A 23,967-nucleotide genomic window follows, 5' to 3' on the forward strand; every position below is an offset into this window, starting at 1 on the left:
ACTGCTGACACGGCACATCCACATGAACCCATTTCTGTTAAAAAATAGTGTGTGTGTGTGCATGTAAAGAGCATCCAAGAAGCTTTGCAGCAGTGAGTCAAAAATCCCACCTCCAACTACATGGGGTTAGGGTTGCTTTCTTTTTTTCCCCTTTAGTTTTTCTCTAATTTTCTGACATGTTATGATGAGCATACATTGCTTCTATAATACTGAAGATCTTTCAGTTTTCATTTGACAAAGGTATTTTGGATGAGTTCATGGACTGGGTTCAGGGATCAACATTGCTGAGGGCTGATGAGCATAGACGCACCCCACTGGCCAGAGGGTCAGCGGCGGTGTGGATGGATGCATACTGAATAACAGGAAGCATCTGAAGCCGGGAGAGAGACAGTTCTGTGTGTGCTGTTGGCATAAATGACTGCAGGGCTGTTCTTCTTCTTTTTTTTTTCTGTACCCGAATAATATCACTCGAGTCATCCGTGGGGGTTAAAAAGCATCCAGAGGTAAAATTCACAACGACGCTTCCTCCCTTGCTTTATTGAAATCTAGTGTTAGGAAATAGCTAAGGAAATCCTATCCAAAATGGAGAGGGCTTGCCCATTTACATACTATTCCCACAACGGTTCATAAGCAAACAGCAAGTCTTGCAGATGCTGTACTGGAAACGTCAATTTTTCAAACACCGTGGTTGTGTGGTTGAGAATAGCCTTCTATACTACAAGCATTTTGGACCAAAAATCTCTCAGACTGTTAGACCATTATGTGTTCTCTAATGTGCCAGGTTATAATGGCCATATGGCTCCCGGAGTGGGATCTTCAAGAATAAATTACCAAATGGCACATAACACACTAATAAATACATCGAAGTGGGGAAGGACCCAGTCTTTTCAGCCTGGCACCTTTCCAGGGGCAGAGACGGTGACTTTCATACCGAAAGCACTTTTCAGTTCAGAGGATAGTTGTGGGCTTGGCCGGATACTTTTAGATTGACAGAAGGTTCAGTGGAATCACATAGGCTGTCACTAGAAAAGTGAAAGCAAGCCCCAACCTTGGGTTGATACTGCAATAAATAGCAATCTGGGGAATAAGAATTTAAAACCCTATTGAAACACGTGTTGCAAACCCAGTTCTCTCTCCTGGTCTGACCTGCATTACTGGGCCACCTGCACCCCAGCTTACAGAAGGACACCTTCTCCACAGCAGTTTGCCTTTCCCTTCACCACCAAGCTTCTTGCTGCTCCCTCAGATCAATAGAACTGCTATGTATCTATATAAATCCGAGTAGCAGATCCATTCTCATAAAGTTTACCCTTGCCTTGCTTTTCAGCTGAGAAGCAGAACAATATTTCAGTGAGTATTGGAAGCAGGAAGATTACATTCTGTCTTACATGTATCATGAATGAAGGTGCTAAGTCAGGATGAAGAAGATCATGGGTGTCGGCCCGGAGCTCCCCGTGCACCTGCTGGGTCAGCAGCTTGCTGCTTTACGTACCTGCTGCCCTTGAAGAGGTGGAAGGAGAAGACTCCCGGCGTCCAGTCCCAGGAGTGGCAAGGAGCAGGGGCAGGCTCGTGGGCAGGGAATCTGAGAGCGAGCATGAGTGGGTGTGGGGATATCAGTGAGCGTATCTCACTTGGGTGCAGTGTGTGCATCTGCGGGGATACACGGCTGCCCCGAATGCTCGTGTAAATGGCACAGGCACGTGGCAGCTGGTGGCCCTGGCGCCCGAGGAGGTGGTCTGCCGTGTCCCCTCTGGCCTGTGTCGGGGATGGTGGCCGGAGCTGCTCCAAGCGTGGCTTTCGCCTCGGAGATCCGGTTCTTCGTCAGCTCTGCGCTGGCCTGGAGGAGGCACATACGACCCTCTAGGTACGAGCAGCTCTGCCTGGCCTTTCACTACGACCAGGGTCCCCGGGACCAACTGTAGCTGGGCCGCCGGCTTGCGCTCTCAAGACTGCACAGCGCTCGTGGCTGCCTAAGGCCGTGCTCCCGGCTGATGCTCCGTGGAGCCCAGGACTCTCGGCGGTGAGATGGGAAGAGCGAGCGATTTCCTACACTCCGGCTCTTGGCTCTCATCGGGGCCAGACAGCTGGTTATGAGGAAGCAGATGGAGCTGGGGCAGGTACCAGGGCATGGGAGGGCGGGGAGGAGGACCTTGTCATCGTGAAGACCAGGAAGAAGTGCCCTTTGAAATACACCACCTCGTCTCATGAACGTGGTATGTGAAGGGTCTAGACGCCAAGCTCAGAAAGTGAATCGAGGAGCTGCTGGAATGTTTCATCCCCAGAAGGATTGGAGACTCCTTAAACCAAAACCAAACAAAGCACCTTATCTAGCCCCCACTTGTAAGAATGACAGGAAGGGCCATGTGATGGCTTGATGACGTTCACAAACTCCACTGCCTGGCAGGTGGGGCCCCTTCATCTGAAATCATTTCCTCCCATTGAAAGAAGGCCATGCACACATACCGCCTCCCCTTAGCTGATTTTATTGTGCAGATCAATAAGTTAATACTGTAAGCAATAATATAAACCATTGCTGTTTTTCCAGGACACTTGTAAGCTCTCATTTCATTGTGAGGCAAGATTTATTACCTCTGTTTTGTTGATGAGACCCTAGAGACCTTCTTTCAGAGAGTCTGGGTACCATGGCGACAAGCATAACCGAAGAGGTAAATATAGGGGCTGTCTGCGAAAGCTTCATGTGGCATAGCTGGTGGCCTGGGAGTGAGTTCGTCCCTTCCTTCCTTTGTTCATTCATTCGTTCGTTCATTCATTTGTTCATTCATTCATTCAATGCATGCTTATTAAGCACTGGCTATGTGTCATCTCTGTAGTGTGTACTGAAGATGGAGTGGTGATCCCAGACATGCTCTGTGTCTGCCTCACTCAGATTCTAGTCGACTGGGCTAGAACACTCGACACTTATAAAACTCACACGGTACTATAGGACTAGAATATCTCAGGATCAAGCTTTACTCTGGCTCCTTTGGAAACTGCATTACATTTCCCAAACATCAGGTCAGGTCCTGAGGAGGCCTTAGGAGAGGACCGTGTATTAGGGCAACGTTGCCCTTTACTTTTGGAAACCTGCCTCCTGCATGGGGGCCTCCAAAGTGTGATCTGGAAGGTCTGTGCTGGACTCCCCATCGCATACACATTCCCTGTCCCACCGACAGGACCCTGCCCTCCTCCTCTTCCCTCTTCTCTTGATTCCCCTTTCCAGAAGAAAGACCATTAGAAATTCGTATTTATATGTTATAGAAAAGGGAATGATGACGTTAGCAATTCATCTGCACATCAACATAGGTTAACTGAATGAATCACAGAAGGCCGGGATGTGGCCATCTGGGGATAGAGCCCAAGGTGGGGATATTCCAGTGGGAATTGCAGAGAAGGTGGGAAGCTGGCCAGCTCAGGCAGGTGGGCTGGGGGGCTGGGAAACACTTGGACAGTGGGGGTGGCAAGAAGGGGCTGGGCAAGGGAAGCGCACAGGAGGATGGGGCCGTGCTGGTCCCCATGTGGGCTGGCCACGGAGGGCAGTGGCTTTCTGTCCATTGTATTCCACATTAGTCAGACTTTAGGAGGGAGCTGTCCGATCGCCCCAGCTCTGAGGAAGCCGATTCTGGAGTGTAATTTTTAATTAAAAGGCAAACTGCCCTGAGAAGGAAGGCGTTTGCAGCATGAGCAGGCAGGCGGGCTGCACCCATCCTTCCCCCTTCCTCCTTCCTCCCTCTCCTCCTGTCTTCAGGGGAGTCTGGGAGGAACTGAGGAGGCAGAAGGAGGAAAAGGAGAGAGCACTAAAACAAGAGATGAGGAGAGGCAAAGTGGACTTCTTTGCGGCATTCTCCCATGGGCCAGGTGGGGGGCAGGGGACAAGTGAGGGCAGGGTACTGGTGAGATGTCTCTCCGCAGGGCGCTCTTTCTTTGCCCCAAATGCCTCTCTGGAGCACAGACTGTTCGTTTTGTTTCAGAACGCCATGGAAGCGGGTGGAGGCCTGCTAGGAGGTCCTGGACCTCTGTACAGTTAACAAAAGAGGTTCTCTCCAGAACGCTCTCCGAAACGTCATAGCTGTGCACCTGGGGTGTGCACCCTTCTCCTCGAGGCTGGGACTGCCTGGTCTGTTGTTTTCAGGGTTCTCTCTCTGCCGGGGGCTAGCTAGCTGTTCTACCTTTAGCTGAGATTCCCAGATTCTGTGTCAGCTGACCTGAGTCTTGTTCAAGTGCGCTGACTCGCCGAGACGGTCCAGGGCGGCTGTCCACAGCTTCTGCCCTAACACCCTGAGGTGCAAAACACCTCTCTGACATGGTCTCCAAACTCCTATTTGCGGCAAATATGTGGGTGTGAACATCTTATTTAAAAGACTAGCTGTATAATTATTTATTCACTTCTGGCCTTTCAGCTCAGACTTGTTTTAACAAGCAGAAGTCGGGTACTTGGGGTGCTCTCCTCTAGGTTTCATATCTGCTTTGCATGGCGTGAATATGATTTTTGTTACGGAGTGGGCAATCTTTTCCTGACCAAGCGCAAGGCCCAGAAGCCCTGTAAGGCCTATTGCTGCCGCCCTGGGGGACAGTCTCCGTGCAGCCGGGCCGAGGTGGGGCCCCGCTGCACGGCGAGGCCGCAGTCGGCAAAGACTATAGGAGGCTTGGACTGTAAACGAGCGGGTTTTCATTTTGGATACTAACTCTTGTCATTCACAGGCAATTAAGCTTGTTTTGAAGAGGACTTGGCACGTGAGCAATTTGCTTCCTTCTACCTAAACACAGCCGGCAGCTCCCCTGAGGGAGGGACACAGAGCCTGCCACTGTGCGGAGGCACGGAAGTCCCTGTCACCAAGTCACCTGTTTCCTACATCATGGCAGGTGCAGCAACATTTACTCCGATGAGTAGCAGACCAGCTTGATGGGAAAGGAAAGCTCTGTGGTCCAAGTGCAGGACCGGCGGCTCACAGAAGACCTTGGGAAGGGCACGGCTAAGTAACTCAACACAACAACGGCCGGAGGGACCCCAAACAGCACTGCTAATAGGAGGCCTACTTAGTGCCAGAAGAATCTTCCCGAATCCTCACTGAAACCATGCACGTAGGTAGGGTTATTCGTTTTCTTCTTAAACTCATTTTGTAGATGTGGGGAATGGAGGCTCAGAGATTTCGGGCCTTTTTGAAACTCTACAGCTAATAGGTGACTTAGCTTCAACTCACACCGGGTTTGAGACTCGGGGGCAATGACCGTGATGATGGTGCTCATATCTCCTGGGCTGTTGCCGGACAGCCAGCACCAGGCCGAGCCCTCTGCCCGAACTAACCTAGGGAGTCCTCAAAGCCTGTTCTCTCCAGCTGCGGGTGAGAAACCTCAAGACCTTGGGGGTGTTTCAGTGCTTCTTCACTCACACCCCTCATTTGATCCTTAAATGCAGCTTCTCCTGGGCTCTAAGCCATGGTCACTGTGGTAGTCCACCGGCCCTGCGAGGCGTAGACCCAGACAACAGCCAGAGCAGCTCTCTGCAAATGTCAAGTCCGATCCCGCCACTTCTGCTCCAAAGCTCTGTATTTCTCTCAGTAGCAGCCAAAAGTCCTTAGCCGGTCCCCCTGCCCGTTTCCCTTCTCCCTGTGTTGTCTACTTTAGCCACATTGCCCTTCTTGCTATTCTAGAAGATGCCATGGGCTTCGGTCCAGCTATTCCCTTGGCTTGGAATGCCCTGGAACCCTCGGATACCCACTCGGCTAAAGCCCTCCCTGTCCTATCTGTGCTCAAATCACACCTGCTCGGTGAAGTTCACTCGGATCACCTGACTCTGTGCTGAAACCACCTTTCCACCTTCCCTCCCCAGGTGTCGCTGGCCCCTTTCCCCATATCCCACCATTTCCCTTCCCACAGGGAGTGCCGTGCTCTAACACAGGGCAGCAACCACTTTATAACGTTTTCCTGGTACAAAGCCACCTCCACGTGTTGTGTCTTGCCACGGTTCCTCTCACCCTGTAAGGGCAGAGCTGACAGTGCAGCAGAGGTCAGTGGCCCCAAGTCCAAAATATTTACTATCTGGCTCTTGCAGAGTAAGGTTGCCAATGCTACCCTAACATCTGGATAATTTAATGATTTATTGAGCTTATTCTTGGACGGATTCCCCTGGTAGAATGTTAACTCACGAGGGCAAGGATCTTTGTTTCTTTTGATCACCGAAGTATCCCCAAAACCTAGGACACAGATGGCCCCCAATACACATTTGTTGCCTCAATGTGTGAATGAGGCCAGAGTCGTGAAACACTCACTCACAGTCACTCTAGTGATCAGCCAGGCAGCTCTTGGTGTCCAAATTCAAACCCGGACAGACTGACAGAAATTGAAACCTGCTCTTAAATCAGCACCTGTCCCTCTCTGCCCCCACCCACCATTGCCTGCTGCCTCATGAGAGACAAGCTTTCCTTAGTAGCTCATAACAATCACCAGGAAAAAGTATGTGCTGCCTACTAGCTCTTACTCGCGTAAGAAACATAAGCAAGGAAGAACACCTGTATTTAGACAAGAAGAAAGACAGATTGCTTCTAGACAAGTGCTGGAGACTTAGAGCTCCTCTTAGCATCTGGCTGGAAAAAGTCAAGGCTTCACATGGTCTGGCTGAGGGCTTGGATCAGTTTTTTTATGTCTCGACTGCTCTGATGGGTCAACGCTGTCATACCCAACCACACCCATCCCTCCTGCCCAGGGGCTTTTCCTCTTTGAGGAGCTTCCTGCCTAGATGTCCAGCAGACTCTGTAAGTGGAGGACTGAAGGCTTTGCAGAGAGGTTGGGACATAAGCTTTGGTGCGGGAGGTCATCTGTTAGAAGCAGCTAAGGCTTCTTGCAGCTAAGGTGAGCAAGGACGAGAAGAAGGAAGACAGAGGAGAGAGTCTGGGGTGGGGGAGAGGGAGTCAAGGAAGGAGAGTGAGGTGTGATTATGCTCACTCCCTCTGAGCCTAGAGGGCAGACAGCCCGTTGCTCTTTCTAGACCCTGGTCTAGAGTAAGGATAGGACTTGCCTATGAGTCCAAAGTTTAGGTGACTGGTTCTTGATGGCCTACAAGTCATCGAATGGCTTTATGGCCATACCTCATTTATTTAATCTCTGACTTAAAGTGTGCACATTTACCTTCCCACACAACTCTGAGAAAGAGATCAATATCTTACACGGAGAGAGACTAGGAGCCTGTGTTTCTTACTCACCAGGCCCTGGGCTGGGGGTAACATATCTACTGTCTCCTGTAATCATAACCATCCTGCAAGTCAGACATTTTTATAGACGTGAAAACTCAGGTTAAATAGCTTTCACAACATGGTGTTAGAGATTTGGGCTGTCTATTACTCATCCCTCGTGACCCCCTCGTTGTTAATCCCTAGGTAGAGGGAACCAAATTGTACAAACATAGAGGCTTTGGTAAATCAACAGTGTCTAGTCCCCAAGGACAGGGCCCCAGGCAGAGCTGAGCTGGGGGAATAGAAACAGACCCGCTTTCCACTCCAAACCTAGCCCGGGCTTGCTTTAGACCCAGAGTCAGTGACCCACCCCCGGTGCCAGTACATGGGGAACCGGAGATCTGCCTCACTTGCTTCCTCAGGGGGATTTGGACCCATGAGTGTGAGCCTCTGGGCTTTGCTTTCTCTACTCTGCCTGCCCCGTGGTGCCCAGCATGATGTCACAGTGTGAGTCTCCTACTATAGCTAGCCCGGTGCTATCCTCTCTGGACTTGATGATTCTAACAGAAACGTCCAGGATGAGCTGCATGTCAAGTTGACAATGCCATCTTGAAAAGGCATCATTGCATACCAATAAGTAAAATATCTAAAGAACAAAGTTACAAAATGGGAAGATATACTTTGGAAAATATTAATATGTAATGAGCTAGACAAATAGTGTGTTTGGAACAGTCTCTGCCAATCTGTTTAATCAATGTAGAGAAGAAAAACAGGTGACTCAAGCCAACATTTTTACTTGGCACTTGAACTAAATCACTTGGAGCAGTTCTGATGAGCCTATTTTTATGGGAAAAGAGCACAACAGTTTTGGAGGAGAAAAGAGCAATCTTCATACCAGAAAATGAATTTGTCTGTACTCATGTATTTGTCTCTGCGTGGTTTGATTTTTGCTTTTGAACTCTGGTGTTGGCTCTTTGCTTCCTGACATCAAAACATTCAGCATTATTTTTGGGATCATACACAGTTAAGTGAGCATGGTAGCTTCTCTTAGTAAACAAATATTACCATCCTCAACCAGTAGGTGTCACTGTTCATTTACCAGAAACCATCCCGGGAAGCCAAGCAATTGCTTCAGCGAAAATAACAAGCATGTTTTCTGGAAATAAAATAACCAGTAAGTACTGGGAAAGGATTATTTTCTTTCACAGGTGTCTCCAAATCAAAGCTGAGTGTGAACAACAATTCACTCTTTCTATGGCCTCCCACGTAGTATTTGCTTCTAGAACTGTAGCACCATTGTAAGAATTCCTTCTAAACCATGTTTATACCTCAGAATCTAACTTCCTAACCCTATAAGCATTTGGTGATTGATTTTACTCATAAAGTACATTGGCATTTGCAGAGACAGGCCATGGAATGTTCTGGTATTTCAGCACAAATCAGACAACGAAGCCTCCTGCTGCCTACATAGAAACACACAAGTCACAGATATTTAAAAATAAAACATTATTAAAGCAAGTCTCTAAAAATATGTTAAATGCAAACACATCATTTGCACCATGGATATAGAATTATATATTCACCCAGTAACTGTTCAGTAAATAAGGATATATAATGAAAATAATCACACTGATCCCTTATGGAGCATAATGCACCAGACGTGGAGTTAATGTGCTTTGCAGACATATCTCACTCAACCCCTCTCTTCCGTGCCCATTTTACATATGGCAAAACAGAGGCTTGAGGAGGACCGTGATGTCCCGAGCCCCACTGCCAGGCAGGGATTGACGCTGGGCTGACCCAGATGACGTCGATCCCAGAGCCCAAGTTCCTTGCCACCACTCAGATGACCTCTCCTCTGACTTTTGTAAGGAAAAGAACTTGATTCTGTTTGTACCCAAACCAGGCAACTGCGAAGTGGACCCGAGTGCCAATTCTGGCTCCTGCACTTAGGCTGCCCCGCCCCGGGGGGGTTGCTCCCCTTTCCCTGAATTCCGCCGACTCCATCGTCACGTGGGAGAGTGGTACCTACCAGAGTGATTGCTCTAGGGATTAGAAGTGATGTGTTTACAAAAGTTCCTAGCACAGGGCCTCTAAGAGACAAGATGCATTTTAAAATAAAGTCGGTAAATAAATAATACTAAGTGTGCAGCAGATAGCCTTCTCTCAGATGCCTAGTGAGGAGCAGGTGTTTGTCTTCAGCAGTTTTCAAAGATGTAAGCGCTCAGCTACCACTACTGACACTAAGGAGCATTTAGGGAAACCTTCGCCATTTGGTGGGAGTGAAATCCTGTGGAGCCCAGATCCAGGGAGTCCTCAGCCTAATCAGACACGATGGAAGGCTCCTTCCAAGTGGCTCCTGAGGAATAACAGAGCCATGGGTAGGTTTTGTCTAGGGGCAAGGGAGTGAGGTGATGCTTGGTGGTGGAGAACTTCTGAGCAGATTCAAAGGCCCTGGAGAGGGAGCAAGTTTGGGCATCTAAGGAACTGAAGAAGGTGAGCGTGGCAGGAGGGTGATGGGGGGTGGGACTCCTATGGGAGTCAGACCCTCTCGGGGTAGCGGCCCAGGGCCTTGTTGCTGCTGACAGCTGGGACAGGACTGGGGAGAGGGTGTGCTGGACAATGATGACGATGTGTGTTTCAGTTTGTAAAGACCTAAGGGGGCTTTTACAAATCTGAAGTTTTAGGCAGAAAAGAGATAGAAAAAAGAGATAGCCGAATGGCCTTCCCTCAGAAAGTGTGGGTGGCTTGGCAATATTAGTCTAAGTCCAAGGAGCATAGAGGACTCTACTACACAACACCAAGGAGAGTGACCACAGAAGAGCCTGGAAGGGAAAAGAGCTTCACCCCTGCACTAAACCAAGAAGACAGCTACCATTGTTGCGCACTGTGCTACCTGCTTTACGCACATTTCCTTTAACTTTCACAGCATTTCTATAAAGGTAGCTAAAGAAGCACCTCTGTGTGTGGATAAGTTAGGTTCTGGAAAGTTCTAAGGCTGCTTTGTTTACATGTTTAAAGTCACCATATACAAATTACTACAAGTGCCAATTGTTGGCGCCTGGCAGAACTAATGGGGCTTTTGATATGATGAGTGGTTTTCTTTATTTTTGAAATTAATATCTTGATTTTACAAATGAGGGAATTAAAGCCCAGGGAGATTAAGTTATATGGCCATGGTAACGTAATTGAAGAGAGAATTTGAACCCAGATATGTTGGTATGCTAGGTTTTATGTTTTTTCTATTTTGCCACATTACATAATGTGCTATAGAATTCATGATTTTCTTCAACACTATAGAGTTGGAAATCCACTCACTGAAATTCTTACTTTTCTGAAATTTGTATTCCTTGCTAACTTTAATTTTATACCTGAGCCATTGAAGACAGGAAGGACCAAAGAGCAGTCATTGGGAAGAATATACATAGAGAACGGGAGGTCTCCTTTCCCTTGTACTTTTGGGTGATGGTAGAAAATAACCTGGAGTTCATCTGGATGAGGCTTTACCCTCCCAGCAGCTCCAGGGAAGCTGGGGCCTCCTGTACCACAACGAGGAAGAGTCCAGGCATTACTCCTTGCTATTTTGAATGAACACTTATGCTGGGCACTTAAGTATTATTTTAAACGTACTAAATTCTCAACATATATGGAGGTACTCAGGATACTCTGAACAGCACAAATCAGTCCTTTCTAAACAATTAACTAATAGGTGCAGAATTTCCATCCAAAAGTTGCCGAGAAGTGGTCAGGAGGGAATGGAGTACTGGCAGTCATGCCTGGAGTTTAACTGCTTGCTGGGTCATAACCAATGCCTTGAGCCCATGCAGCGATGACAATTAATCACTAAAAATTAAGGAGGCTCAGCATGGGGGTGCGTAGAGAATATGTTGCAACTTCTACCGATGACATTCATTTCTCCCTGCAGAGGGATGCAGGAGGCCCCTGAGACCACAGGATGGAGATAGACCAGAAAGTTAAATTTACCTCTTGTCCTGTTTCCATCCCTGGTTGTTGTATACTGTTCTAAAGGGACCACATTAGATATTTGGAGAGAAATCAAAGCGTGCATAAAGTTAGCAGAAGAACTTATGTGCAGAGTCTACACAGAACAAATCACATAAAGAGTAGAGAAAGAAGTGAAAATTTTAAGAGCATTTCTTGAAATTATAGATGATCTGGTTTATTCTGTATGCAGTGTAGGCAGAGATTTAATATCAGTGGTGTTGAAAAGATTCTTGGTATATTCTTAGCCAGCAGAGTGGATATGATAAGGGACAAAGGCTTTGGAATTTAGTGAATTTTAGAAGTACAGAATTTTTATAAAGAGGAGCAACTTAGACTCTTTTGGACTTTCTGTATAGGGTTTCTGTTAATAGGTTATCACTATAGGAACATATACAGTAAAGGAAAATATTTTTCAGGTTTTACTCCAAGAGACCAGTTGAGATAACTCGTGGGGGGGGTGGTCCACATCAAAGATATTAACCAATGATTCCATCTTAGTTCACCAGTTGAAGGCAAAACAACAACCCAAACCAAACAAACAAAAAACCAGGAGAACAAAAATAAAAATAAAAATAAAATCCTAAGGAAATTAACCTTATGCCTATCTCCTCTCTTTCTTTGACTAATGCCTATATTCTTCTATATACTTTTTCTGTTTATTCTCCATTGTCTTGTTTCTTACCTAATCTCTGTTGCTCTATATGGAGAAGACTATGGAAAGGGAAGAATTTGAAGAAGGATGGAAGGAAGGAAGGAAGGAAGGAAGGGAGGGAGGGAGGGAGGGAGGGAGGGAGGGAGGGAGGGAGGAAGGAAGGGAGGAAAAGAAAAAAATGTCCAGGAGGCAAATGACTTATATTTTTAAAGCTACTTCTAGGCTGGCAACTTCCTGATGAGAAGTCACGTGCTGGCCTTGCATTCTAGACGCCCATAAATCAGCAGGGATGATGCCAATGATCGCGGTGTGTAGCAGACATCAACTGCCACATCACTCACAGCATGTGGACCACAATATGAGACAAGCCGGGCATGCATTCAGACGTTTTATTTGTGGCTTCTAGAAAGCATTTATATTTCCAATAAATCCACTCCCATCTCAGGATCGCATTAGGTGAGAAATGCACTGACAATGGAGGGCCTTGATTCATCAAGAGCAGTGGCGTTCTCAGAACAGACCTGGCAAGTGCAATGGGTTTGGGGATATCAGCTTCTGTAATTTACGACATCCTCGCATGGGTTTGGTTTGAAGTCCTCATCTGAGAAAATCTACCCCCCAAATGAACAGTGGGGCATTAGAGTCCATTTTTCTTCTCTGGAATCTGGAGGTTATCATCATGCCTTTACCTTGCTTGCCCATGTACAAGGTGTCAGCAGCAAGTGGATAACAGTTGATGGATATTTTGTAACTCTCAGCTTACACGGGAATAACAGGGAGGTGAGCACTGTGATTCAGTTATGCATTGTTACCGTCTGAATCTTATTTGGGAAACCTTGTACACTTATCCATGCATGAAGAACACTTATTTGTGTTCAGAATAGTCTGCGTTTGCCAAGCTCCGGAATGTGGATGACAAAGCACATCTTAAAATCCCTTGATTTGGGGCCAGTGACAAGTACAACATTTGCAGATTTAGATTTCTCGCCAGTCCCGGGTTGGGATTCATGAAGTTTGCTGGTCTCAGGTTAAAGTTGCCTCTTCGGAGAGGCCTTCTCTGAGCACCCTCATGAGAGCACCCTCCCTGTCTCCCAGCACCCCACAAATCTCATCCCTTAGCGGATGTCATCTGTCACTACCATCTGTCTGGAGGAGGGCAGGGACTTTGGGTTTTATTATTGTGTATCTATTGACTAGAAAAGTACCCGTTACATAGATAGTGCTAAGTAAGTATCAGTTGAATGAATGAACACAATTTTTATTATTAAATTTCTGTTTTTAAGTTTACACACTAGATGCACACAAGCCAGAGATGTTCACTGAGGAAGCATGAAGGTATCATGCCGACCGGGGTACAGCTGGAGGACCTGCCAGGACTCCGCTAACTTTCCCGTAGATGCATCACAGTGCTCTGGCCATGTCTGGGACCAAAACGGGGAGTGCAGGCTTTGGAGAGGATTTAGGCAGACCCACTGAGAATTGTCAAAGTCTCGAAGGAATTCCAGTACCTGGGAATGAATATGACTTATCCTGGAGTAGTTGGATGGGCTTTGGGTCGTATGAAGCTACTCTGCATCTGAATTTTGAAGAGACAATTGCGAAGCTATGGGAAGAACTCCCTCGTTAAAAGTGCTCTGAAACGTGGGACTGAGCTGTGGAGGGAAATTATGGAAATTTCTTTGTCTGTAATTATTTAAGAAAGTAGTGGTGAATTCCCAGCTTAAACACAGGCGTATGTTATATATGTCACGCGTAGGGGTTTCCTCCATTTCTGTGAATCTGTGGTGAAGCCACATTTACTGAACATCTATCTATTTGAAGTAGGTATTCCTCTCTCTCTGTCACTCACTCACTCACACTCATGCATACATACACACACAGATACATGTAAAGACAAGCGCACGCACACGCACACACACATTTAACATAAGAGGAAACTGCATCCCAGAGAGGTTAACAACGTTAACTGTTTCCCCTGCTACTAAGGGGCAGAGCTGGGATTCAGACATAAACTGGTTTGATTACAGAGTCCAAAGTCTACTGTTAGAGTGTAGATAATGGATTGTTCTTATAACACTGTGGTTCTTCATTTCATGCCTTTGCTTTACCCCACATCAAAATGTGGCCTCTGAAATGTTATCACTGCATACATTAAAATCCTATATGAAATTTTACAATTCTTGTTATTCTTATCTGTCATAATCCTTCATAAAAATAGTCCAATGGCTTATTCAAGAGGCACTGGGATGAGCTGCAGGGGGAGACGGCTTAGGTCTCTGGCTCAATCTGTATCCAAGGCTAGTCTCAGAGTCTCGACTGCCCTCATCTTTTGAGATCAGAGTCCACTGAGTGATTCAGTTTACTCGATTTTCATTTTTGATAGACCAGACCAAGGACTGGTGGCCACGGCTACTCCCCTGTCAGATGTGGCAAGGTATCCCATCGCCTTCTGAAGGAAGTCAACATTGCAATCGCATTTGGGACAGATGTGTTCATAAAGAATTGTGAGGCGACTAATTTGTCTGAACACTCAAGATTTCATGCTTTGTAAAATACAGTCTGATGTATATATAACATAAATTAGACCCATTATATGCATTAATCTCCTCATATTCACCTGGTGTCTCTGCTCCTCAGGAGATGAGGAATTTTTAAACCCTTCATGGTGGGCCCACAGGATTTCTGTGAGCTGTAGTGGTCTGGCCCACCACCTTTCTGAAGACAAGTCCCCAGTGTCAGAAGTGGGCAGGAAGGACAGTACTGTGTTCCCAAGTTGGATGCTAAGGGGGAGTTAATGAGGAGGAGTGATACCTATCCAGGTAATTAATGAAGAGTCTGAATACAAGCTGTCAGAGTATAGAAATAATGTGAGACAGGAGTGGAACATTAAAAACAAAACAAATGCAAAAAGACGAAGACAAGACAAAGGGAATTAGTGAAAAGGAAGAGAGAAGATGAAATGTCCACTGCCCTCTAAGTATCCAAGGTAGGGGGCCTTAGAAGTTGAATAAGCTACCCAAGGTCACCAGCTGACAGAAGACGAAGTTGGGAGAGAACTCAGACAGGACTGATTCAGCAAGCTTTTTTTTAAAATTTCTTCTGAATTGCTGAAAAAGCCACAGAATTTATGAGGCAATATCATAAGTCTCTCTCTTGTCTGAGTTGCTAATAATCAGTAATTATTACATGAAATCTGACATGTGAAACACAATTGCAAGATATTTTGAGATATGGATGTAAGACATCTATCATCTATCCATATATGTATCATCTCTCTATGTAGCTATCTATGAGTCACCTATCATTTATCTATCTTAAGGACAAAGTTGCTTAGCTTCCACTATGCTCTACATTTAGGCATTTGGTGAGACTGGAGGTAGTCAAATTGATATGTAAAGTCCTCCATCATAATTGCATTTACAAATGTCACGGAAGAATGAACTATAAGGCTTTCAACAAGTCCCACGTTTCCCTAACAGTGTGCGATTCACATCGGCTGTGGGTGAGAGGCTTGTGTTGGCCCCTGTGGTAAGTCCAGCAAACCACGCTCATCTAGGCACTATTTCAGACTAAGATAAATCCTACAGCGGAAATTTCCACCACTGGAGAGAAGTTCTTGGTTTGGGAAGGAGCTCGGGAGGTCCTAGTGGAGGGTGACATGCCCATCATTGCAGAAGCGGGTTTGCCCACAGCCTGAGGGGGTCTCCATGGAGCTTGGGAGGTGGACACAGGTTCACCTGGAAGCGAGGCTCTGTGATCATTACACTCTGGGACTGGTACTACGGGGGCATTTCCTCAAAATCATAAATCTCGATCCCAGTGCAATATAGGCAAAGTTCTTCCTTTCCTAATATTCTGAATGAAGCACACGAATAATTGCCTTGAAAGAATCCAACCCTTTATCAAAGGACTCCAGCATTTCCCCTTACGGAGGATGCTGCCCTAAGGGTGTCTCCTGTTGAGACGATGCAGAAAGACAGACAGGCTGTGCAGGCTGCTGGGGTCGGGGGAAGGGATGCAGCCCTGTGAGTCACGGGGTTCTGCTGCCTTCGTCAGCCCCACCAGCATCGAAGGAAGACAGATGTCATCACAGGTGACCCCTTACCGGGCAGCAGCCAGAAATGTCACCGAGCCTTCTTCTGCATCTAAGTGTGCTGTACCATGGCTGTGTTGGGTCATTTGGAGGGTCTGCTGTGTTCTGTGTTTTCCCACACGTCTGAAGGGCAATTCTTTATCAACGGTTCCTGTCCTGCTCAAGGGTCTGCAGTTCACACATATTAAGGCTCACAATTCAAAATTCACACTTTCCCTCTCTTTTATATTCCTACCTGAGTACTTCTACCTTCGAAAAAGCTCCATCTTTGTGTGTGTGCGCACATGTGCACACGCACATATTTAAACCCGTTTTTTCCAGGCAGATGACTGTGTAAGCCCTTCTGCCAGTGTTGCTAACCAGGCCCCAAGCATGAGCTGACCCATGGCTAGGGGGGCCTGGCTTCTCCCCACCTTCTTTCTCATGGCCAGGCCTACACGTTTGCCCCAAGACTGGAAGGACGGCCAGGCCTACACGTTTGCCCCAAGAGCGGAAGGACGGGTTCAAGAAGAGGGGAAGCTTTGCTCATGATCAAGAGATCATTTAAAATGTGCCTGAAGTGATACTTCTCTTAGGCAGGATACCTGCAGACAGAAGCTTTGCTGACCTCAAACATGCCTTGAGATACACCTCCCCCTTCACCAGCATCACACTGCAGAGGATATAAGAGAAAACATTTGTATTCTTGCTCATTTGCTCATTTATAAAGCCACCCACCCAATATTTATCAAGTGCAGATGTGTGCCAGGTGCTGGGTGAGGTGCTGGGATACAGTGGAAACAAGGTGGGCAAGGTTCCTGCCCTTAGGGAGCTGATCGCCAGGTGCAGGCAAGTTAATGGGTCAATACAATAAAATGGTGTGGGGAGTGCTATTGTTGTGTAGGGGTGGGAAACAGGATGCAGCAGGGGCACACAGGGAAGAGGGAGGGACAGAGTGTGCCAACATGGAGAGGCAGGGCTGATCCCTGTAGCGGAGACTTCAGGGTGAGCCGAGGGTCAGCACAGAGCTGCCTGTAGGTTCTGGTGGCTTGTGGGAGGATGGTTGGAGGGCTGTGGCTACATCTCCTGACAGGAGGCCCCTGAGATGGTTCAGGTTACGTTGAGCAGAGTAGGGATGGAGGAGACAGAGTAGGGATAGGGGAGACAGGGTAGGGATGGGGGAGACAGGGTAGGAATGGGGGAGACAGGGTAGGGATGGAGGAGACAGTAGGGATGGGGGAGACAGAGTAGGGATGGGGGAGACAGAGTAGGGATGGGGAGACAGGGTAGGGATGGGAGAGGCGGGGTAGGAATGGGGGAGACTGGGTAGGGATGGAGGAGACAGTAGGGATGGGGGAGACAGGGTAGGGATGGGGGAGACAGAGTAGGGATGGGGAGATGGGGTAGGGATGGGGGAGACAGAGTAGGGATGGGTGAGATGGGGTAGGGATGGAGGAGACAGTAGGGATGGGGGAGATGGGGTGGGGATGGAGGAGACAGGGTAGGGATAGGGGAGACATGGTAGGGATGGGGAGATGGGGTAGGGATGGGGGAGATAGGGTAGGGATGGGGGAGACAGGGCAGGGATGGGGAGACAGAGTAGGGATGGAGGAGCAGGGTAGGGGTTAAGGAGACAGGGTAGGGATGGAGGAGACAGTAGGGATGGGGGAGATGGGGTAGGGATGGCGGAGGCAGAGTAGGTATGGGGGAGACAGAGTAGGAATGGGGGAGACGGGGTAGGGATGGAGGAGACAGTAGGGATGGGGGAGACGGGGTAGGGATGGAGGAGACAGGGTAGGGATGGGGGAGACAGGGTAGGGATGGAGAGACAGGGTAGGGATGGGGGAGATGGTGCAGGGATGGGGAGACAGAGTAGGGATGGAGGAGACAGGGTGGGGGTGGAGGAGAGAGGGTAGGGATGGGGAGACTGGGTAGGGATGGGGGAGATGGGGTAGGGATGGGGGAGACGGGGCAGGGATGGGGGAGACAGGGTGCAGCCAAGAGAACGGTCTGTGAGGTGAGCCTGGGAGATCACGCATGTGGAGGGTGAGGATCAGGGAGCAGTTGGCAGTTGCTGCCAGGTCTCAGGGTGACAGTTGGCTCATGGGGAAAGGGGGTACAGGAAGAGGCATAGGCCTACGGGCATGTGGGAGGAAGGTGAATTCTGGACTCATTCTGTGGGCCTCTCCTTCAGGAATGCAGAACAACTGTCCCCTAGCGAGGGCGGGTTTGCATAACTGGAAATGCTCATGGCTCCAGGTAGCTATCAGCAGAGAACTGAGTTTTAATTCCTGTCAGGAACTGTGAAGGGCCTGACGTTTGGCCCTCCTTGAAAACTAATAAGTTAGCCTACCCCAGTTTCACAGATCACGGCAGAAGATAAGAGACTCCAGGTCAGAGACAAAGGACCATGTGTTATTCACAGTGGTATCTTTTTTCTTGTGCTGATCCCCCAAGTCCCAATTCTCCCTGGGATGCTCTGAGGCGGGCCAGGTGGCACCTGAATGGGCAGTGGGTTGTTACAGGGGGACAACCCTAAGCTTAGAGAATCCAAAGTCTTTTACAATAGGCAGCGAGCAGGCCAGCTCTTGTCTCCAGAGGGAGATGCTATCTTTATTATAAGCAAACTTACCCTTCGCTCTGGACAGGGATAGTATAACTTCCAAGGCTGTTCCCTGTACCAGTATCCTTGGAAAGAGAGTCTGCAACAAGGGTCATCAGTGCCTCTTCTGGAAGAGATGTGAGAGACCCTTGGAGATTTCTCTCCCTGTGCACTTATTCCCTTCTACCTATGAATTCTAGCTTCCTTTGCAGTAGAAGGGTAGACCAGAAGACCAGTAAGAACTCTGCTTCTGTTTTCAGAGAGGATTGCTCAACCCTGCTGGGAGGGACTGATGGTGGGAGAAAAAGAGTAGCCTTTTGCTGCCCCTGGAGGAGCTGGGGCCTTCTCCCAGCAACTCAAGGATCTGTTGCACACAATTCTGGCTCTGTTCCTGTTCACAGTCTGTATTCCCCCAAGCCCTTTCCTACAAATGACCATCAGATAATCAGGGCTTATCAGAGAGTGTGGTTAATTGATCATCCTGCTCCACGTGGTGAGGGCCTTAGCTTTGATATCTGAAATATATAGCGCACCAATTGCAAATAAAAAAGTTTTGGGAAATCCTGAAAATAATTATAGTAAAGCATTCCTCAAACACATATGGCATGGTATATAATAAAAAAGGGAGGATAAAAACATCGATTTGTATTTTCTTTTTCCTCAGAATGCTCCTGTGAAATGCTTCAGAGACTGGGTTAGTAATTTAGATGAAGTAGTTAAAATCCGAGGTCCCTCTGGGATTTTCCTGTGGGCTCCATCCATTAGCAGCTAATTGGAAATTAGAGCCCAAATGCTGGGAGCAGGGAGGTTCTTTGCCAGATGACTCTCATCTTTAGTGTCATCCATCACAACCCAGAATCCAGACAGCACGCTGAAGAGGGTGCCCCAGATGGGGTTCTCACTCTGGCTGCCATGTCATCGAGCCCCCAGGCCTCTGATCCCTCAACTCTTAAATCAGAGATCTGTACCAGAAGATGTGTCTAGGGTTCCTTCCAGCTGTGACTCTGAATCTATGAGATGCAGCTGGGTGGAACCATGACAATGACATTATTGATACCAGGCAGTAATGGCCTGAGGATGGTGTGGACTTGAATAGGCAGGCACCTGAATTGCCCATCTCTGGTCTCCCACAGGCAACTGTGACCCTCACTGGATCAAAAGCATCACTACCAAGGGCCCTTACACAAGTGACCTTGGATCTGGGGCATGGTGAGAAGACTTTCAAGGGGTTCCCAAGTGCAATGAGTTTCAGAGCCTCATTTTCTGTGTGTACTGGATCCTGGCCTCATGTGGGTTTTCCTTTCCCACGTTCCTCTTTTAGAAATAGCCCTTCTTTTACTTTACAAAAGCAAGACACCCTTCACCCTCCACAGTCTCACTACTGGTGTGAAAAAATCTCCCAGGCACCAAGCAAGGATGATTCTAAAATCTATTTTGGGCAAAGCTTCCTTGAGGAAATAATCAGGCAGGAAAGACCCACCTTAGGATTTGAGGTCTTATAGAAATTGCAGTTCAGTGTGAAGCAGGTGACATATATGGGGAATTTTGTCCCTCATTAGGATGTTCTACAATCAGATATACTGTAGAATGTGGGCAGTGGGAATGATAGTAGGTTTTGCTCGATTTTTGTTTAATGGTTGAACCTTCCCTTTCTCCTATTATCAGTAAACGTGCTGCTCTTGGGGAAGAACCTGCGTGCAAAGAGAAAATGGCTCACAGTACTAAAGCTGAAGTGACCTCCCCCCTTGTATCGAATGTAAGCAGTTATGACTGGCCAGTCCCAATACTCATTCCTAGGGCGTCACATTAGCTGGAAAGACAGAAATTTTGAACAGTTGGAACAGCTCATTCTTTTAAGAGTAACTTAAGTATTTTCAGGGACTATCAAATTTTTTACATTTTGTACTGGATCAAATCTGCAGATAAAAATTTCACGTGGCTCTTTGTGGATTTAACGTGCTTTATTTAATAAGGTAGTGAAAACCCATATTATTTCAAATCACATCATGAAATATTTATCCCAAGTACACTCAATACTCATTGTAGTTCATATTATGGTGTTTACTATTTCTACCGCCTAACAAAAAACTAAAATTATATGTTGGCTGCTGAATCAGAAATATACATGTTTTTATATATATGTATACCCACACACCCAAATACTTATGTGCCTTTCACTTTCTTTAAATACGTAGAATAAATCTGATTATTAAGGGAGTCATTTCTGAATTATTGCACATGACTCTTAATTATTCACAGATGCTTAACACCAGAATGCATTTAATACATGCACATGTAGGCAACATCAGAGGACTCCAGGCCATCCCTATTTCATAAATAACATAATTTCAGCTGCTTGCGATAATCCTTTATTACAAATTAAGTAAAGAACAAATAGTTTATTTTTATTTTTTAAGCATTATGAAATGGTCAAATCAACAGACTCTGTCACTCTGATCCTGAGTTTCATATGGATATCTGTTTCTTAGTGACATTCACAGTGTTCTCTGGAATTCATATTAGTCTATTTATTTACATCAAAAAATAAATCCACTTGGTCTGATTTTGTTGACTGGTTTGATGACAAGGACTGAGTTTGCCAAATGCTTTCATCAAAAGATTGTATTGGCAAAGGTATATTAAAAATAACAATATTTAGCTTTTCTCAATCCTCTTTGAATATATTAAACAAAGGATTTCTAAATTTACAAAATAAAGGTATAATTAATAGTTACTTGTTAGAGCTTCAAAAAGCCTTTTTGAAATACTTCCCAGAAACTGAAAAAGTGAGTCGCTATGCTGGCTGGATAACGGATTCTTTTGTTTCTAATTGTTTGCTTCCAAAAATTTGAAAATTAAAAACAGTTTTTGATGATAGACCACTATGTGATACCTTGGCATATAACTGCAAACGAGTTTTTTAAAAAATGGAATGATACTGCTACTTATTCTATTATATTCTATTATAATCTACTCATAGGGACATGGTTCTTTAGTGCACATTGATAAACATTAAATACAGAAAAAGTATTTGTACTGAACCCTCCCTCATCCCAGCAGCTGGTAACATTCATTCACGTTACTCAGATGTGCGTTCCCATTACCATTTCACTTTTTGTCTAATGAGTGTCCATCAAGATCTGGAATGTGTTTGTGTTGTTTTGATGACTTGTGTAGTACTAATCATTTTAATGATAACTCAACTAGGAAAGAGAAGAACACTTAGTACCTCATGTCTTTTAAGAAATTTTAAAAATTTAAAAATGTTGCCCATATTCTGGTAACAGAGATACAGACCAGGTGATCCATAAAATATATTCAAACATGAAAACATGGCACATCAGGTACTGAGGGAAGTGGAAAGGGAATGTCAGGAGTCAAAGGTATGACAAACATTTCCCACTGGTAAAAAAGAGCTTGTGCACATATTTATAAAATGGGTGATGTGGGTACTGAATCCCTACAGCATGCAGATTCTACTTCAGTTATTTAAAGGAGTGCTATTTTACTTCTTGAAAAGGTCAGTATTTATATTTCAGAAATTTCACTTTTTTTGAAAACACCTAAGAAAAAAATTTATAGATTAACTTAGATGCTTGTGAGGAGGTACACAGTTGTCCAAACTTTGGATAGGGTTATACAGGGAAAATAATTTGAGGACCACTGCTTTGTACCATTCCATTAGCGAGCATTCTCTTCATTTGCTATTTTGCTCAAGAGGTTGTGCTAGTCTGTTATTCCCAGCTCAGCATTGCCATAAATCACTGGGGAAAAGATGACTTACTTAGAAGTTCACCTGAATTTCCCCGTGTGCTCCTTCCCCTCTGCTATTATCCCAGGCTAACACCTGCTGTGCAGGGTTGGAGGGCTGGCCCCTGTCTGCTTCTTGTTACACTGGTTACAGTATCCCCTGCCTTTCTGCTTCTCACCCACATTCTCCCTGATGTCAGAACAACCCGACCTGCAGGCACTGGGCCTCAGTCCCTCCAGACAGCATCCTTTAATACTCAATGGTAACATGGACTGTTCTACAATCAACACACACTGGGGTCTCTATTTTACTATATGTAAACTGCAGAACAAGTCATTCCATCTCCCTAAACTTTAATATTCTCATCTGTAAAGTCAGGTTTTACAAAACACCTTTAGCCTGTCTCTTGAGGGGTAGGGCTGAAATAGGAAAAGAAAGCTCTTTGAAAACTCAAATGCATAATTATATAAGAAATCTCTAAGCTCCTCTTAAATTGCTTGGCATGCTGAAGTAAATTCAGTAGCATTTTCTGTTACAGATGCATCTTTAAAAATAACAAAACAAAACAAAACAGAACATGAATCTGGCAAACACTCCACCAAGGGTAACATGTTGTGTGCGTTTCTGGGAGAGAGGGGGAGGGCAGGCTGAAGACTGTCGGGAAGAAGCCCAAATTCTGGCTGTAATTTGCTGAAAGCCCTTGTCTGGCATGTTCTCCCGCTCTCTTGTGATCATGACAAAGAAATATAACCTTTGGCCAGTTGCATTTTTGTTCCACTGGTAACTAGGTTAATGTGACCTGACAGGGCTGGAGGAGACAGCATGGGAAGAAATACTACATGTACTTCTGTGCAGCTTGATATAACCAAGGTAAACTGGGTTGAGTATAAAGGTGTGCCAGAAAAAAAGAGAGAGATGATTTCACTACAAAGGATGTTGCAGGATAATATTTTATAAGCAACCTTTTTGATATACATTATAGGCGGTTACATTCTCACTGCCCTAAAAAATGCCCAGAATAGTTGTACCTTCTTTTACTCAATCCCCACTTTTTTAAGCATCCTGTCTGACAGGAGTCCCGAACACCAGGGGTTAGTGTGAAGGTAAATGAGATAATTTTGTTAATGTTGTCTCATCAAAAGCATTGAGGTCTGACTTTGTGCAACAAGTTTTATAAATATTAATATTTATAAATACATACTTATTCCCCATCTGATAGAGAAGGAGTACGTATCCCGTCTTCTGGGGTCTGCTCAGCACAGGGGGCAACCTCAGCAGCCCTTGGGCTCACTGGGCACAAGCAAGAGGTCTGTGAGCTGGGTGGCAGTGCTTATCAAAGACGGGAGTGGTGCTTATGTTACTGTTAGTGGTTTATGCAGCGAGGTCTCGGCTGAGTGGACTCTGCACGGGGACCTTAATCCTGAGCTGTAGTGTGGGTCTCCCGGAAAGTGGCTCCCTTTGACTTTTTACATGGATAAGACGGAAGAATGTAAGCTCAGCTGAGTGGCGATGGACCATATGTGAAAAAGCAGCATTATAATTCTGACATCCCGTATGCATGTGTTAATAAGATGAAAATGAAAATAATGCCTGTCTCAAAACATTACTGTTATATCTACTAACCTCACCTCAAGTGAGCTAGTCTGCATGTAGAAAATAAGCATATTGTGTATTGGACAGCATATTTCAGAAGGAGTTGTTACATGACTAGTAAGTGAT

At 46.1% G+C, this 23,967-nt stretch overlaps 1 protein-coding gene across 3 annotated transcripts in view; it reads right to left on the bottom strand.

Moving 5' to 3' along the window:
• The window catches only part of LOC118001822 (E3 ubiquitin-protein ligase parkin), a 1,265,989-nt gene that overhangs the window by 64,139 nt on the left and 1,177,883 nt on the right, over window positions 1–23,967 (bottom strand). The window lies entirely within an intron of this gene.

Source organism: Mirounga leonina, unplaced genomic scaffold (genome assembly GCF_011800145.1).
Source record: "Mirounga leonina isolate KUSES-001 unplaced genomic scaffold, KU_Mleo_1.0 Mir_54, whole genome shotgun sequence".
Taxonomy (NCBI): Eukaryota; Metazoa; Chordata; class Mammalia; order Carnivora; family Phocidae; genus Mirounga; species Mirounga leonina.